This window comes from Tribolium madens, unplaced genomic scaffold (genome assembly GCF_015345945.1).
Source record: "Tribolium madens isolate multiple individuals breed KSU strain unplaced genomic scaffold, Tmad_KSU_1.1 Scaffold_20;HRSCAF=117;Tcas5.2_LG4, whole genome shotgun sequence".
Classification (NCBI taxonomy): domain Eukaryota; kingdom Metazoa; phylum Arthropoda; class Insecta; order Coleoptera; family Tenebrionidae; genus Tribolium; species Tribolium madens.
The window spans coordinates 13,237,606-13,257,121 of NW_025400985.1; the positions used below are offsets into that span (position 1 = coordinate 13,237,606).

At 32.2% G+C, this 19,516-nt stretch overlaps 2 pseudogenes; both read left to right on the plus strand.

The window, feature by feature from the left end:
• The first annotated feature begins 5,138 nt into the window (after nt 1-5,138).
• Nucleotides 5,139-6,294, plus strand: LOC123005587 (annotated as a pseudogene).
• Nucleotides 6,295-6,413: 119 nt separating this feature from the next.
• LOC123005247 lies at nt 6,414-8,689 on the plus strand (annotated as a pseudogene).
• The last annotated feature ends 10,827 nt before the right edge of the window (nt 8,690-19,516 follow it).

Sequence of the window (19,516 nt, forward strand, 5' to 3'; positions counted from 1 at the left end):
TAGAGGATCTACAACTACTAATATCCAAATTCGAACCCAAAATCATAGCACTCCAAGAAACACGTTTTAAGCATAATAAAATTCATCACTTAAAAAAGTGTAAAACCTATTACAAAAATAGATTGACAGAATTCATTGCATCAGGAGGTGTGGCCCTTTATATTGAAGAATCATTTCCATCCCAAGAAGTAAACGTAGACTCTGAACTAGAAGTTGTCGCAGCAAGAATCAACTTCCCTGAACCCATTACGATCTGCAATATATATATATATTCCACCAAATCGAGATGTTTCTGAAAACGAATTAAACAGAATTCTCCAACAAATTCCTAGTCCCAGAATAATTCTGGGTGATTTCAATGCCCACAGTCCATTCTGGGGTGCAGCAGCAACCAATAAAAAAGGCAAAATACTAGAAACAATCATTGAAACAACCAATTTGATTCTACTGAACTCCAACCAAAAAACTAGGTTTAATGCTTCGACTGGCAACTTCTCTACCCTGGATTTGTCTCTCTGTGATCCATCACTAGCACACTTACTAGACTTTTCTGTTCTACAAGAACTTTATAATAGCGACCACTTTCCAATTGTAATTCATCATTTACAGTACATTAAGCAGAAATATACCCCGATTCCAAAATGGAACATATCAAGGGCAAATTGGGAACTATACTCAGATCTCATTTGTACTAAGATTCATTCACTCAAAGCTCCAAATTCAGCTATAGAAATGATTGATCAATTAGTTGAGATCATTACACAAGCAGCTACCACTGCAATAGGAAAATCCTCTATTCCAGATAATCGCCTTCCAGTACCGTGGTGGAACAACGAATGCCGGGAAGCACTAAAAGAAAGCAAACATGCTTTCAGTAAACTTAAGCGTCACAACACCACTGAAAATCTCATAGAATTCAAACGCCTTAAAGCTAAATCTCGCCGTATACTCAAGAAAAGCAAAAAAGAATCATGGAAAAACTATGTGTCTTCAATAACTGGTAAAACTACCGCTGCTGAAGTCTGGAATAAAATCAGAGCGATAAAGGGCACACCAACTTCTCATCAAATTGCTACATTGACTGTAAGAAACACGTTAATAACTTCCAGTTGCGAAATAGTTGAAGCAATTAGCGAGCAATTTCAAAGTGCTTCTGCAAATACCAATTACAATCCAAACTTTCTGTCACACAAAAATTCTGTAGAACAGCAGCCCTTGAATATTGATCTAACAAATGATCATATAATCAACCACTTAATAACAATCGAGGAACTTGAAGAATCCCTTAAAGTTTGCAAAAATGGCGCTCCAGGACCTAATAGAATTTCTTTCGTCGTTCTAAAAATGCTTCCTCCTTCGGCCAAACACTATCTCCTAAACGCATATAATACTCTACTTGAAGATGGTACATTCCCTGTTTCCTGGTCAACAGCTGTTGTGATACCAATCTGCAAACCTAATAAAAACAAATCTGATCCTGTATCGTACAGACCTATATCTCTTACTTGCAGTATGTGTAAATTGCTTGAAAAAATACTTAATAAGAGACTTATGTGGTATCTTGAAAATAAAAAACTCTTTCTTCCATTCCAATACGGATTCAGACCTTCAAGGTCAACTACTGACAACATGATACAATTAGAATCTGACATATTGGAAGGATATGCAAACAAACAAAAAGTACTAGCAGTATTCTTCGACATCAAGAGAGCTTATGATAGTACATGGCGATTTGCGATCCTAAAAAAACTCGCACAATGGAAAGTTCAAGGAAAGATTCTTAAATTTATAGAAAATTTTCTAAAAAACAGATCATTTCGTGTAGCCGTCAATGGTCAGATGTCTTCTCCCAAAGAATTAGAAAATGGGACGYCAYAGGGATCTGTCCTTAGCACTACCTTATWCTTAATTGCTATTAACGACGTTGTTGAAAATATATCTTCTCCAATAAAGTCCCTCCTCTATGCAGATGACCTGACATTATACATAAAAGGCAGTAACCTAAGATCCATGACAAGATTAATGCAGCAAGCCCTTGACAATCTGGAAAAGTGGTCCCAAAAAACAGGATTTATGTTTTCTGTAGAAAAGACTAAGTGTATAGTATTCTCCAAAATAAAGAACGAAGAGCAGCACCAACTTCTATTACACAACAGACCGCTCGATTATGCTACCTCCATTTAATACCTAGGAGTAACTTTCGATAATCGGCTAAACTGGAAAGCACACATCAATAACATACGAACAGAATGTAATAAACGCTTAGGGCTTCTCAAAGTTCTGGCTAACCACTCTTAGGGAGCAGATACAGATATGATACTGCGAATATACAGAACACTCATTCGATCAGTCATTAATTACGGAAGTATAGCGTACGCCACAGCAACTTCTTCCACACTAAATCCTCTAAACGTAATACAAAATTCTGCTTTAAGAATAGCTTTAGGAGCATTTCGTACCACCCCGGTCCAAAGCCTCCACTGTTTAGCATCAGAGCCAGCTCTCTCTCTCTACGTCGAAACTACCTCACACTTGCATACAGACTTCGAATAACCGAACACCCTGCAAATCCTATTAATAAAATGTTAAACTCAAAACGGTCACAGAAAATATTTGAGGAAAAAAAATTTGCTCGCCCACCCATATACCGCCGCATACAGTTCGCTCTCCAAGACCTTTCCCACACACCTAGTCCTATTCACTGTCAAAAGTACTCAAATCCTCCTTTCTGGGTCCACGGCCACATCAGCTGTAACCTTCAACTAAAATGCATCCCAAACTCGGAACTCTTCATTTCTGCAAATAAAACGCTAACACAGATTCTTCAGTCATACAACAACCCATATACTATCTACGTCGATGCGTCCAAGAGAGAACAAGAAGTAGGCTGTGCCTATGTAACACCAACTTCCACAAAAATGTTTCATCTTCCCCCTGACACTTCTGTTCTAACGGCTGAACTCTGTGCATTGCACGAGGCTTTAGACGATCAAGATCTACGGGCAGGCGAAAACCGAGATATCATCATCTGTACCGACTCGCTTAGTTCTTTACATCAAATGCAACAATTAAACCCGGTTAGCCCTCTTGTCAATAATATTAAAACCAAGGTCCACTCTCTTCGACAAATTGGAAAACTCATCCACTTTATATGGATTCCGTCACACGTAGGGATATTAGGCAATGAGGAAGCGGACAGGGCAGCCAAAGAAGCCACATGCAATCCTACAGCCATTCAGCGAAGTCATGTGCAGAGACAGGATGCAATAGCTGCGTTAAAACAGCAAATGCAGAACAAATGGCAATCCCAATGGGCAAAAAATACTAATACAGCACTTCATAAATGTAAACCTACCGTGGAAGTTAGCTGTTCACCCTCGAGCTGATGAGGTCGTACTATCTAGATTGCGACTAGGACATACAAGACTAACACACGGTCATCTGATTACTAAAGCAGAACCGCCTGTATGCCCAAAATGCTATGCACCCACTACAATCAAACATATAATTCAAGATTGTCCATACTACAAAACTCAAAGAGAGCAATTCGGCCTACTTGGAACCTTAACTGAAAATCTCAACAATAATGTGAAAAATACAAGGAACACACTGCAATACCTGAAATCCATCCAATTGTTTAACTTATTGTAATTATTATTCTTACATTTCACAAATATTTTATGTACCTATGTATATATAGTAACAGGTGCTAATAACCCACGCTGGTTGATGTACCTTAAACTAAATAAAAAAATGGACTTTTGTTCATTAAGTTAACTTTAACTTGTTTATAGAAGAAAATATGGTCAAAAACGAATGAGTTTTCTTGTTTCGTAAATTAGATACCTATTACGTTGCAAATACGCTAAAAATTTTATAAAAAACATGTTTAAAATCAACATTTGGGCCCTTACACCAAATTTCAAAGTCATCGGCCAACTAAGATTTTTCATTTTCATCCAAAGTAGATTTTTAGTAACAGACACGTCAAAAAGTTATTTAAAAAAGTTGATTGAAGTCAAAATCTTAGATCCGTATAATTTCGGCCATTTTTGATCTCTCACATTTTCTTTTGTGTTTATATTCCAAATTAAAGAATTTTATTTGTAACAAAGGTCGCCATCGAAAAACAAAATTGTATCTTTTATTATGAGCCAGCCCTTACTTATGCTTTGTTCTCTTATTTGTTCTTATGCTCTTTCTCTTTCTTATTATAGCTTTCAAGCGCTCGCCTTCTTTTATTTCTAACTTGAATTAGTATTTGAATTTAAATTAGTAAAAAATTGATGACTTGATCTCCACCTCGCCGCCCACAGTCTCAATGTTTTAATTCAATATATTCATGCAGACTACACAATTTTTTTTTTTAATTTATTTCTTGCATTTTTACGTTTTCGCACTGTTCCAAGTCTCTTGAACCCCCAAGAGTGCAATTGGTTCAATTTTAAAGTTTCCAATTTCCTTGATTTTTGTTGAAATTTTGGGCGTTTTTCGGTAATTTGAGGGGTTTATTGATAATAACTTCGGAGTTATTGACGCTAGTCCTTTTTGTTTGGTACCATTGTAAAGCAAATTTTATTTTTTATCCACAATCACTCTATAAAGAGACTTTATTCCAAACTTTAAATGCGTATAAAGTACCACTTTATCCACTAGTGGAATAGAGTAACTTTATTCCACTGTTAGTAACCAGCGCACCGCGTAACAGCTTACTATGTTTAACCGAAAGCACATCTGGCGTGACGTGTTTAAATGTCAGTTTAATTTTTAATTAAGTTTGGAATAATTTGGGGCTGTGATTGTGGGTAAAACGTTATATTGCAGTCGTGTGTTAGTCGCGTTTTATCCACTTAAGAAAATTAACCGTTCGAACTGACGTTCTCGCGATTAAACATTCTTGCGTGGATAAAACGCTACCTAACACACTCTTACAATAAATAACTATTATCATATAAAAAAATATAATTGTCCTACGTTAAATAGTTATACCCCAAAACCCTCCCCACGCCCACGCTGCGCCACTGTTTATACCATTATTTAAAATGCATAGACCAAATATTTATGTTTATTTACCTACTCAAAATTAAATATAACAATTGTGTATTCTTGATACTTTCCATTCCATTTGACGCGATAAAATGAGTTTCCGGCTCCTGAAATTGGTGTTGAAAGTGGGGCATTTTTTCGCCATAACCCCCAGTTTAAAAAAAAAGTCGAACTGCTTCGACTTGTCTCGAAAAAGTTTACGCGTATTGTGTGGTTGCATTTCTCACTCTTGGAGTGGCAATATCGGTATTTTATAGGGCGAAAGACTACGAGAAATTTATTCACATAAAAGCAGTCGTTCAAATCACACTTGACTTCACGCTGTTTGTGCAAAACATATACACGGTTCTAACAGCTCTGAAAAAAAATCGCCGTGGTGGCAGTTATTGAGGAAGCTGAAAATCGTGCAAAACCACAATAATATTGAAGAAAAATCGCAATATAGCCTTTTTGTGGTCTCAAACTGCTTCTTTTGGGGCTACCAAAGCTACATGAGCTACATTTTTGCAAGTCTAATGGGCGATGAGTTTTTCAAACAGTTTGCTATTGAGTATTTCCAAATGTATGTGCTTTTTTTCATAATTTTTTTGTTTTTTGTTGTCGTAAAAATGCTACTGGTGAGGTATCAAGCTCTCTCGAGACATCTCCAACTGAAATTGCAGTTTTTGGAAAAAYTGGAAAATTGCCGGAGAGCGGGATACACCCTCGCCCATTTGGACAAAATCCAGTACGATTTTTGCATGTTGAAAGAAGCGGTGGATCTCGCAAATGAAATTTTTGGGTGGCAAATTTTGTTCCTTATCACTTATGTTACGCTACAAGTTTTGATGTATCTCCACCTGATAGTAATGCTGGGTTTTAAAGACATCTACATGATTGTCTATATGGTTGTAGTGATTTTTTGGCACACTGTAAGTTTCTCTTGTTGATTTTCAAATTTTATTGAAATATTAGGTCAACGCTTCGACCAATGTCTTTCTCTGCGATGAAATTTGCAACGAGGGACAAACGATTTTGGACACGAGCTACAGTCTGGAGAAATATTTCTTGAACAGAAGTTGCAAAAACATGGAGCAAATGCAGGAGTTGACATTGACGATAAAGGATAATTTTCCGCGATTTTACGCCGCTAGGTTTTTTGTTATAAGCCGAGGGACGATTTTGGGCATTCTTGACGCTATTGTGACCTTCCTAATCGTCATGATTCAGTTTGAAATGACACACAATTCTACAAACATCAATTTGTAAACACCAATAAATGAAGCTAAACAAACAGACTTGTGTTTGACTAGTTTCCTTATACCAATTTGTCTAAATATAATGATTTTTCGATAAAATCCTTAGTTATTTTACTATGAACTATAAAAATGGTGAAGTGGGTTCTTAAAATCTGGAATTTTCTAGTAATGACTCCCACTGAAGAAATTTTTTTTCTCATCGTGCACATGCATGCATGATGATTTGAGTTTATGTGGTGTTTTTCACTGTTTCAATTTTTTATAGAATACCTAACTATTCAACATTAAGACATAAACTTGTTAATCCAAATTATGGAATGGATGGAATTTTGATAATACTTAATATATACTCAGTCTTGACAACTGTCACAGAAAAATATCAGTGGAGCAAATAGCTAGTGAATCTAAAAGTTGACCGAGAAAAAAAAAATTATTATTGCAAATATTTTATTCCATTTAATCCACGTTTATTCTACTGTTGTTTTCACGTTTTTTTTTTTTTTGGGTGTAGCTTATATTCTACAGTACGGTTTTGAATATTTTCAATTATATTCACAATTCCTGCTCTACTTTCTTTTATACACGATTTTAAAATTTTGGTGGTGAAATATACACAGTTGAAAACATCTTTATCCGAAGAGAGACGGCCTTTGATGCCTTTGCAAGTAATCAAAAGTCAGATTTTCAACTTGAGGGAATCAATTGACGCCTTTAATGACATTTTTGGTTGGCCGTTTCTGTTACTTAGCATGTTTTCAAATAATGATCTATCTCCAAGGAATTTTCGGGGGATCAAGAAAATTACTTGCGACGATCATTTCTAATGTTAATAATTTCGTGGCAATCGGTGAGAAATTTCATGATATTTAACCGCTTTGTTATAGATGTGCACTTTTTAAATATTTTATTATGCGATTCTGTAGACCACACAGCCGAGGAGTTACTGAATTTGGTTTATGATCTAGATTTGGAAAGACATTTTGTCGAAATAAAACACACACAAGAAAGAGAAAATCTCAACAAATTTGTGGTTGCAATTAAAAATAATTTTCTTGTTTTCTTCACAGCTAGATTTTTTGTGATAAATAGGAAAACGATCTTCAAGATGTTTAATGCTATCATCACTTTTTTGATAGTGATAATTCAGTTTGAAACGAATTATTCTGGTGGTGAGTGCAACAACAGAGACACAGTAAATAATGAAAAAAATTGTTCGATTTTGTTCGATTTTTATTGTTGGCACAGTAGTAAAAACACCACGTCAAAGCACTAATTTTGTATTATAACTAGTAAATAATTAAGTTGCTAATTCTATATAATTTCCTTTCGTTTCCACACTGACAGAGATTTGTGTCGCAAACTGATATTTTATTAAAAAAAATCCAGAACATCATGAACAATGAAAATAACTCGATTTATGTTTTGGCTAGTTTTAATGGTCCTTTCTTTCAACAAAACTAACCCAGATAATGTCCACCTCAGTGAAGCTCATTTCCAGTATTTAAAAAAATACTTCAAGCCTGTCAATTTTGTAGCAATATCGATGCTATAGACTGCTAATCAACGAAGCAAAATAAGAGATTTTGCAGAAGAAATTTTGCTTAAAATTCACACACTTGTTGTGGTTCAAGAAAAATACTTGAGCAAAAATCAAAGTAATGTAACTCTAAATTACATAATTATCGTCTGGAGCCTCGAAATACTTAACCAATTTCTTAACAACTTGACGGTGGTACCGGAGGAAAAAGGCACTTACTATATAGTCATTCTTCAAGAGGATTGTCGCACTGTGCATGTTAACTTTGGTGAAATTTTGAAAAAGTTTTGGTATGAATACAACGTTATAAATGTAGTCATGCAAAACCCGTGTCCCGGTGATACACTTTACCAGTTTTGACCCTTTGAATACAGTGGTAACTCCTGGGGGAGTTGTAAAAGTTGCGACTTGGTCGAAGCAACGGAAACTAATAAGTTAAGAAATTTGAATCAATTCCCATTAAAAATTTTTTTGTTCAAACCAACTTTAACTAACAATTGATAATAATAATTATATAATTTTTCTGTGTAAAATTTTAATGAAAAGAGAATAAAAAATTACAACCCATTAAGTATCTAAACGTTACTTAATGGTGCTTTTATCTATGAATAAGCAAATAAAAGCATTCATTACGTTACTGAAGACTGAGACAACGATATTCAAACAATGATACTTTTAATTTTAACAATAACTATAATTTTTGTTAAGAATTTATTTGGAAATACTCTAATGCAAACTAGCGATAATCTTCTAAACCAATGTTCCTTTTACTCTGACAATTTTTGGCACATTTGCAAAAACCATTTTCTTCTAGTGAATTCATTAACAGTTCAAGTTTTGCAAACAGATGAGCACCAACACGACCTAAACCATTATACTGTTACTCTATTGAAACAAATCAACAGTTTAAATTTGCTAGTGGTTTTGCGAATGCAAGAATTTTTTTTATCTGGACGGAATTCCCCAAAACGTACTTTCACCAACCACACTTATAGTACAGTTAAACAAAATTTTGATCCAATAGATGAGCAAGAACTCTCTCAACTCAAACGACTCTCTTCTGATTCTTCCAAAGGCTATTTCATCATAATCTGGGACGTTGACTCGCTTCATGATTTTTTGGATCAAGATTTCCAGGTTGTAATTCCTGAAGTCAGAGCCACTTATATTATACATTTTGCCTTCACCTTTTCTACAGAAACTTGCGAAATTATAAGATTTCAAATTAGTGCAATTTTAAAGCGGTTGTGGACTGACTACAACGTGTTTAATATAATTGCTCAAACTTCATGCTTTTGTGATTCTGAAGTTTATGTCTATCGCCCGTTTGTTAAAAGAGTTGGTTTTTGGGGGATGACCAATAGTTACAGAATGCAAGAAATTGTTCAAAACCCCCGAGTTATCACAAATGCGTTGATTAATTTCAATCAATTTCCGCTCAAAATCGGCATTTTTCCAATGTCACCATCAGCTATTACAAGTTTACCTAAATTTCTGAGCGATAATCTTATTTACAAAAATTTGAGTTATTCCAAAAATTTTGCAGGCGTTGATGGCATGGTTTTAGGGACTTTATCCAAGTCTCTCAATTTTGATATCACGATTGTTAACAGTACCCCGAATTATTACGGTTACATTTATAAAAATGGTACAGCGACTGGTGCTATTGGAGACATAATTGACCGCAGAATAATCTTTAGCGCCAACAGTCGCTATTTGCTAAGCTACAACACCAATAAACTCGAATTTACGGTCCCCCGCTTGACTGAAAAAGTGTGTTTGGCYGTTCCAAAAGCTCTCAAAGTGTATAAATGGTCGAGTACTTTTCGATGCTTTAAACAATCGGCCTGGATTTCGATAATTTGCACATTTGTTGTCTGTTCCGCGTTTTGGTACTTTCTCAAAACAGAAAAATTGAGCAAAGCTTTCTCTACAATCACTAAATTTTTGTTGGGAGTTCCAAAAAATGTGCATCCAAATTTTAGTCAAATTTTCTTTTTGACTTCTTGCATGGGCTTCAATATTGTCATAATGGGAATAWTTCAAGGATTCCTCTTTCAAAGYTTTACCACAACATCATTTTATCCTGATATAAACACAATTGACGAAATGRTTGAGTCAGAACTACCAYTGGGATCATCAATTTTTTATTTCATCAGAAAAGAYAATTCCAGTWTATTTGAAAAATTAARAARTAGGACCATTCCAYTACCTCCTAATGTTTATGATTGGGTTGCTTATCATCGMAATATTGCAACCACTGATAMAATATCCTACCTGAATTTTATRGTGAGGTCTAAATATTTAGATGAAGATGGATGGCCKCTCATACACATCGTTGATGAGTGCATTCAGACATTTGGAATCACAAATATTGTTCCCAAAGGTTCCGCTTTTCTCACTGTTTTTAACAACATTCTTACCAAACTTTTGGAAGCCGGCTTGACTAAAAAATGGTACGAGGATGTTGTTGATAGCATGATTCTTGAAAATTGGATTAATCTAAATAGAAACAAGTCGAAGACTCAGTCTTTCTCGTTGTATGATCTTCAAGTTCCTTTTTATATGATTATTATAGGTCATGTAGGATCTATTTTAGTATTTATTGGAGAAATYCTYCACAWYARGARWTATTAAGTTTCATGTACTGAATAATGCACAWTATCACAAAAACAATAAACATTTATTGCAAAAAATTAACGTTTTTTATTTTTGCCTTTTTATAGCAAAAATTTTCTCTAATATGCCAATTTAATTCAAAGTAGATTTTAAAATTAATTATCGTTTATTATTTATATAATATTTTCTAATACCCGATAATTTTCTTTATAAACAAAACGCACAGTGGCCTAAAAGTAAATAAAATTAAATAGAACAAGTTATTAATTAAATAGTCAATAACAAGGTGAAAATAAATTTGACGCGTGTCTACTCAAGTTGTGATAAAATATTCAAAGTTGAAACAAATAAAGATTTGTGGAGACTTCCTATTAGTTACACTATGCCACTACACGTATTTACTTTGATTGTTGATTTAACTTTAATCCAAGTGATAATTTGTTTACTTGAGGTGCCTCACAATAATGACAAAAAAAAGCTTCTAAACGTCTATCAAAAGCATTTTATTTTAGTTCGTCATTTGACTTTTACTTTTTTATTTAATGGCATTTACCAAATCGATTTAGACGAAATCGTTGTGCAATTAATGAAAAGTTTAAACTTTTCAATTATAATAAAAGAGAAAAGTTTAGATAAAAATAGTACCTTGTTTTTAAACGAATGTATTGATCAGTATGTAGAACTGAGTGATAAAGAGTTGTTTAAAATTAAAACTCTTCCGTTAGACTCGTACGAGGGCCATGTCATAATTGTGTGGGATGTTAAAGTTTTACTAGCATTTCTGGAAGAAGATAGTACCGAAATAGTACCGGAAGCAAGAGCAACTTTTGCAATTCTGTTTACATCTTCCGACTGCAAAACCCTCAGGAAAGAAATCAATCACGTCCTTAAGTTACTCTGGACCAATCAGCGCAAGCTTGCTTTTGTGACAGTTTATTTGGTTACCATACTTCCATAAAGAATGGCAATAAATGGGGGGTGACTCAGAATTATTCCCTAGATAATTTTATGTTAGTATCAAATTCGCTTCAAAATTTCCAAGGATATCCCTTTAAAGTCTCCTTGTTTAAGCGACCACTCACTACTCTCAAGCAAATTCCAACCTATATCTTACACAATCCAATTTATAGCGACTTGAAAACTGGTGGTTTCGAAAAAATGGACCCGTCTTTTGAATTCTCTCTCCAACTACTTGAACTTTTCAGTTTTAATCGATGAGAGCAACCAAACTCATGGTCGAGTACTGAAAAATGGTACCAACACTGGTAGTCTAAGTGACGTGGTTTCCCGCAAAGTGAATTTTAGTGCTAATGATTGGTTTCTGCGCGAAATTGAATTACAGTACCATTCAGTTACGATCAAGTTTGTCCGGTGGTTCCAAAAGCGTTAAAAGTGCTTTTCTATATTCAGCGGAAATTGACACTCCTGTAGTGTTTGTCCTGACATGTTTTAAATTCCCATTAAAAGAAAACGATGAGGTAATAAATATTATTATTATCACCTTCATAAGCAAATTGTTGCAAAACTATAACCAATTATTTTTGAATTAGAGCAAATCTCTGTAACCTGCTAAATTCAGAATACTATAAACAATAAAGTCTACTGTTAATAATGATAAATTTTTAAAGTACATTTGAAAATATCAATATCATCTTCAAATTATATGTTTAAAGTAGCACGCACAAAATGACAAATACATGTAGGTAATATAATATGTATATAATTTCGAAATTTTTAGATTCCTAAAAGAGGTTGTTAATGATATATTTTGTTGAGTTATTGATTGTAAAATATACTTTTTAAACAATTATCTGTCTTATCTTCATGAATTAAAATAATGCGGCACCTATTTTCTTTTACTGCATTTTTTTTTTATAAAATCTTATTTTTCAATCAGGTAATATGCATTATTTTGAATATGACATAACAGTGACGGTCAAACTGAGTAAATGTGCCATTTGTTGAAGAAAACAAAATTGTATCAACAATAATATTACCCAAACAAAAATATTGTTGAAAATATTGTTACATTTTGCCAATGCACAAAATTCCATTTTTATACTCTTCAAAGTAAAACTATTTAGTCGATTAGATAGCACCTTCAAAAGATTAATAATAGATTTTCAACTCTGTTCAGTATCAGCTTAAAAAATACATAAATCAAATAGTAAACAATAAATGAGCTTAAAATTGAAAATTCTCCATTGCATACATTTTATAGAATTCTTCATCACCAATTTTATTTGAGAGATTTCCAAGTAATTGTTTTCAACAACAACAAAACTAATTTTTTTATGTTGGTTTGAGTGCAAATAACGTTCTAATCGTATGGATTTTACTCCAATTATTTGTTGAAATAACAACATTGCCTCAGTTCAATAATGAAATTATATGCCATGTGAAATATATTAAAAAAAAAACTAGTTATGCTTAAATATTGATTGCCCTAATTCTTTACCAAAACCTCCACTAGACTGGTAGGCAACATGACAATAAAATTATTAAATCTGAGTTTTAAATTTGGAGGTTTGATATCCTTAACGCCTATTTGGATCAAAGAAAATGTTTTATTTTCATCAAAGGCGTATTCACTACTTTGAATTACTCTGTTTACTACAGGAGTGACAATTTCGGGGAGAATTTTATCAAAATCTAAGCCCGATACGACTTGTTGTTCAAACATCTTTGGACTTACTTTTGTTGTCCCTTAACATCTGCACATATGTCACAACAGCAAAAAAGAAGCAACAATGTACCAACTTATCAACAATTTAAAGGCTGTAGAAAGCATAATAACAGGGATTCATTTTGGTTTTTGCCTTTTGTTGTGGCAAATGTCTTTCTTCTGGTATTTCACAGTTATATGGACACGGATAATGGGAGTGGCATTTTACAAACTGTATACAGTGTTACATATTTATTACTATTGTTACAAATTTATTATTATTGCTATTCATTATTTAGCGTTGGGATTTATTATTTGACAGTTACTAATTATTACGTTTTACCATTTTCTAGAACATTTCCTGACTCATTGGTTTTTGTTAATTCGTTACCCAACTTTTGTAAATCTCTTTGTCTGTACCTTGGCAGCAATTAGTCATCTAARCCGATACATTTTTTTTAAAAAAATGATGATTCGTACAACTTCTTTTACAACTGATGTGTCGAGAGGCCAATTCGGCATTTGATCTCGTACTCATCGGATGTACGAACAATAAAATTTGTGCTCAAGATATTGTTTTATTTATCAAATCCGGAACAACAGTTAGATATTTCCAGTTTTATGCCCAATTTATTGTCTACTTTTTGATTTACGTGTTTGTAAACATGTCCTTAAGAACTACCAAACCGTTTCAAAAATTGTCTCCAAGCAAAATTTCGCTTTGTTGAGAAACATTCAAAATGATATATGAATGCTGGCGGACTGTGTTGATGTTTTTAACAATCTTTTTGGGATTTTGATTTTACTACTGGTTGCATTTACGACCCTCCAGATTTTAATTAATGTCCAAGGTATAGTCATAGGAGCGAAAAACACAACTGAAACAGTGCCATACAACGTAATGTATATTTTATGGCACATACTCGTAGTTAAACACTTTTCTGTGTTTTTGCCATATTTAAAACACTAGTTTTAGGTTTGGACGTTTTCTAGAATTCTTACTTGTGATGATGGTGTACAAAATTGAAACCAGATGTATTAAAGGAAAAGAAAGAAAATTGGGAGAAATAAAAAAATTCAAAATGTAGTCAATACTAATTCGCCAAATTTTACAGCTGCTAGGTTTTTTGACCTTAATCGAAGGATTTCGAATGCTGTTGTTCACGATTTTGGATGCAAATTACAAACACAAATTAAAATTTCTTCGAAATGTAGTTTAATTTTCCGGATTGGTCGTGAAAGAAAATGGTTTGAACGTTAAAGTTGATCAAACATTTTTTTCATTTTTCAGGGATTTACACCTATATAATATAAAAAAGTTTTGAGAATCACTGTTATGAAAATTTTTAGAATTTATACATTTATAGTAGGTATATCTACCTACGAATACATTAAAGATTTTGTCTCAAAACGACATTTATTAATTACTGTAATAAACTATTATATTGATTTACTATACTAAAGATATACCTTACGATTATTCTAATTATGTAAAATGTAAAGTATTTTTCCTATAACAAAAAACGTGTTGGAATTTAGTTGCACTTTTTATCAATGTCCACATAACATGCTTTTGTGCATGCTACTCGTACTTTTTAAATATTTAATTTGAGGAAAATATTGATGTTTTCGAACGTAATTTAATTATTGCCTATTGTCTGTACTATTCTTGATTTTAGTATTGATTTTAAACAAGTTGTTTTTAGAAAGATAAATTTTGCCCTTGTTTTCGGAAGTTTACTAGCACTTACACCTGTTCAAATAGAAAAAAATGGACTTGTGTTTTCATCAAAAACATATGTACTACTCTGGATAATACTGTTTACTGCAGGAGTGTCAATTTCAGCTTTTTACAGAAAAGCTTCGTATGAAAAATTGACTCCTGAGATACTCACTATTCAAGTCGCTACAGACACAGTTTTGTTTATTCTTAATATTTCTACAATTATAATAACAGCCACGAAAAGACATCAATGCAACAGATTTATCAAAACTTTGAAACTTCTTAAAAGTAGCAATGAGAAGGAAGATTTAGTTTGGTTTTTATCTTTTCTTTTAACAAATGTTGTTTTCGTAGTAATCTTTACGTACTACACCTATATTTGGGCTCAAATAGTGGGTGTCAATTTCTTCTTTAAATGTTATACAGTGGAATATTTACAATTTTATGCTCATTTTATTGTTTATAATTTGATTTATGAATTTTTAAATCTGATTCTGATTGGATTCACTGATTTCTCCAAAACTATGTACACGCTTTTGAAGATGCAACCTAACCGATTAAACAAATTGTCTTTCAAAAGACTGAAGAGCGATTTTTGTGCATTAGCAGAATGTGTAGAAATTTTCAACAACACTTTTGAGTGGCTTCTCGTTCTCTCAATGGGATTCACTGCTCTCTAACTATTGACATATGCGGTATATAATCTCCGGAAAGCGAAATTCAATTCCGATAATTATACAGGGTGCGCCAGACCTCGCGCCCCAGAGAAAATTTGATATCAGAAACATGAAAAAAATGTTTAAAAAATTCTATCTGTAAAAAAATCTGACATTTATTTTTTGACATTAGACATTTTTTATGTTTATTTAATTATACTGATGATCTTATATATGCTTCTTTTACAATTATTTAGAAAAGGCACAAAAATTTTGCATGAAAAACATTTTCATAACATGAAAAAAATGTTTAAAAAATTCTATCTGTAAAAAAATCTGACATTTATTTTTTGACATTAGACATTTTTTATGTTTATTTAATTATACTGATGATCTTATATATGCTTCTTTTACAATTATTTAGAAAAGGCACAAAAATTTTGCTAATAAAAGCCACAAGTAACATTGAACAGAATTAGAATTTAGAATACAGCTTCCTTGTTTCCTCTTTTAATAGCCTATAGGAAAAATTCTTGGCAAATTATTTTACCAACAGAAATAAATAGTATCAAAGTGCAAAATTTAAACGCTCATAACTAACGAAATTTTTATAGATACAATTTTTTTAACATTTTTTCCATGTTTCTGGTATCTTACTTTATATGGCATTTTTCTCCGGGGCGCGAGTTCTGGCGCACCCTGTATACCGAATAATGTTTATTACATGGCATTTGGTTGGTTTTCAAATATTTTTAAATAGGTACTCATTCTCATATTTATTGAAATTTTAAGATTGGGACATTTAATGGTGTTTTCATCTGTGATTTAACAGAGCAAAGAGCCATGCGAATGGTMGTGTACCAAACTGCAGCAAATTTTGATAGAAAAAGAGAAGTGGAAGAAATCATAAAGCTGATAAATGTCATAAATGGCAATTTTCCTCAATTTACAGCTGCTAGATATTTCGACATAAATCGAAGAACGATTTATGGCGTTCTTAATGCTTTTTTACGTTTTTAATTTTTGTGATACTTACCATAAAATTTTTGTTGAATAACAAGTATATAAAAAACGTTTTTTTTTAATAAGCTTTTATAAAACAAATTGTTATTTATTATACAAGACGATAATAATCTTTATCGTCGTGTACAATATTTCGTTTAATTTTTTACTCACCTACCAGAATTTCTTGAATATAAACAGTAGATAAAAATTACTTTATTTCACTAGACGATAAAACATTACTTTGTCTACTGAAATTAGTTGATAAAAGCACTCTTTAACATTGAATACAAAATAAAGAACATTTTTGCTTACTTCAGAATTTTTTTTTCTCAAATAGTAATGTAATTCTAAATAATAATGTTGAAATTTCCACTCACCCTTAATATCTTTGTTGTTGTGGAAGATAGGGGTTGTGACTATTCTGTTGTTTAGAAAAAAGTTCAAATTTAATCAGTGGCGTAACACAAAAAAACTTGAATCACCAGAAAATTGTGTGACCTCCGAAACATGTCATAATTACCACTGCAATTATTCCTGAATTTTCGCCGGTGAAAACGAACTCACTGTAAATTACATCTATTCATCATTTTGTGCATGCAACTTTAATTTGAAGATGAGATCAATGTTTTTGGACGTAATATAAAACTCTATCATTATTGTTGACATTGGACTTGTTATTTGTTATTATTTATACCATTCTTGAATTTACCAGTTTACAGATATGTGCTCTCATTCAAAATAATACCTAATTGGTCAAATTTTTAACATACAGAATTTATTTAAAATCTTGATAATGATTGGGATTTGTGAAAAGTTTTCATTGTTGACAACCGTAAGTGTTATTTAAACCAATATATTCGCAATAATAGGTAAATGTTTTTAAAAGTACAAGAAGTTAAATTTAAATTGAAAAAGTTGCAAGTAGGTGTCCCATTATTTTTATCAATGAAGATAAAAACAGATAATTTTAAAAAAGTATAATTTACTATCAATAGCTCAACAAAATATATCATTAACAAAAACTCTTTTAGGAATCTAAAAATTTCGAAATTATATACATATTATAAATATTACATGCATTTGTCATTTAGTGCGTGCTACTTTAAACATATAATTTGAGGATGATATTGATATTTTCAAATGTACTTTAATAATAATAATTTATTTATGCATTAACGATATACACGTTTTACACAAGTCACAATCTTAGGTAAATACAAAGAATCAATCACTTAAACTAGCAAAATTACGCTTAAAAAACTCAACAGAGTTGTACAGACAATTTGATTCTAAGAAATCTTTCAATTTTGATTTAAAAATATTGAATGGTTTTTCTCTAAAATCTTCAGGCAAAACATAAAAAATTTATGGCATCATATCTGGTACAACTCTTTATTCTAGATACCCTGTTATACAAAGGCACAATATTGTTATTTCTTCTCGTGTTGTGACCGTGAAATTCATTATATCTAGCGTATTTCTTAAAATATTTTTCTTAATATAAAGTAAAGAATTAAAAACGTATAAAGAAGGCAAATACATAATACTCAAACGCAAATAGTCGGTGTCTTATTGCTGAGTGTCCCCAAATTCCTATTCCGCATAAAAGGTGAGACTGAAATAATGCAAAGTAGGCACACTTGAGAGTAGCAACTGTAACAGTATTAGCTAACTGCCGAAATAAAAATATAGCTTTATTCAGTTTATTTTCTAAAACTTCTCCATGGTTATGCCACAGTAAATTGCTATCAATATTGACACCAAAGTAGAGAGTGTTTTTTGCTGTACCGCCAACAGTGTCGCATAGTGGTTTTACAGAAAAAATCATAGAAACCGTCTTAGGTCTTGTCAAAAGACTGAAGAGCGATTTTTGTGCATTAGCAGAAAGTGTAGAAATTTTCAACAACACTTTTGGCTGGCTTCTCTTACTTTCGATGGGATTCACTATTATTCGACAATTAAAAATGTTTAAAAAAATCTATCTGCCAAAAAATTTTGACATTAATTTTTTGACATTTGACATTTTTTTTTATATCTATTTAATGATACTGATGATCTTGTATATGTTTTTTACAATTATTTAGTAAAGGGACAAAAATTTTGCCAATAAAAGCCACAAATAACATTGAACAGAGTTACAATTTAAGATACAGCTTCCTTGTTTCCTCTTTTAATAGCCTATAGCAAAAAAACCTTGGAAAATTATTTTTCCAACAGAAATAAATAGAGTCAAAGTGCAAACTTTAAACCCTCATAACTTCGAAATTTTTATAAATAAAATTTTTTTAACATTTTTTCCATGTTCCTGGTATCTTACCTTATACGGCATTTTTCTCTGGGGCGCGAGTTCTGGCGCACCTGTATATGTAGTATTTAATCTCCGGAAAGCAAAGTTCACTTCTACGGTTTACAATCTTTATTACATGGCATTGGGTTGGGTTAAATATATTTTTAAATACTCATTCTTTTATTTATTGAAATTTTAAAGTTAGGACATTTAATGGTGTTTTCGTCTGTGATTTAATAGAGCAAAGAGCCATGCGCAGGGTAGTGTACCAAACTGCAGCAAATTTTGATAGAAAAAGAGAATTGGAAGAAGTAACAAAGCTGATAAATGTAATAAATGACAATTTTCCCCACTTTACAGCTGCTAGATTTTTCGACCTAAATCGAAAAACGATTCTTGGCGTTCTTAAAATACTTTCTCTACGTTTTTAATCGTTGTGATTCAATTTGAAAACGTGTACAATTATATAGCACAAAAAAACGTTTATAATTTAATAATTTGTAGGATATTAATGAAAAGGACGTTTCACATATGGAAATCAATGTTAGGTACATACTTACCATGAAATTTTTGTTGAATAAAAAATGTTTAAAAAGATAAGTAGAAAGTAAAAAAAAGTTCTATCATAGAAAAACAGTTTTGCTTACTACTTAAGTTTTCAAAATTTATAAAAGTTTTGGAAGGGGTCATAACGCTATACGAGTATTGCAGAATTATTTATTTTTTAAAAACTTTAAAAA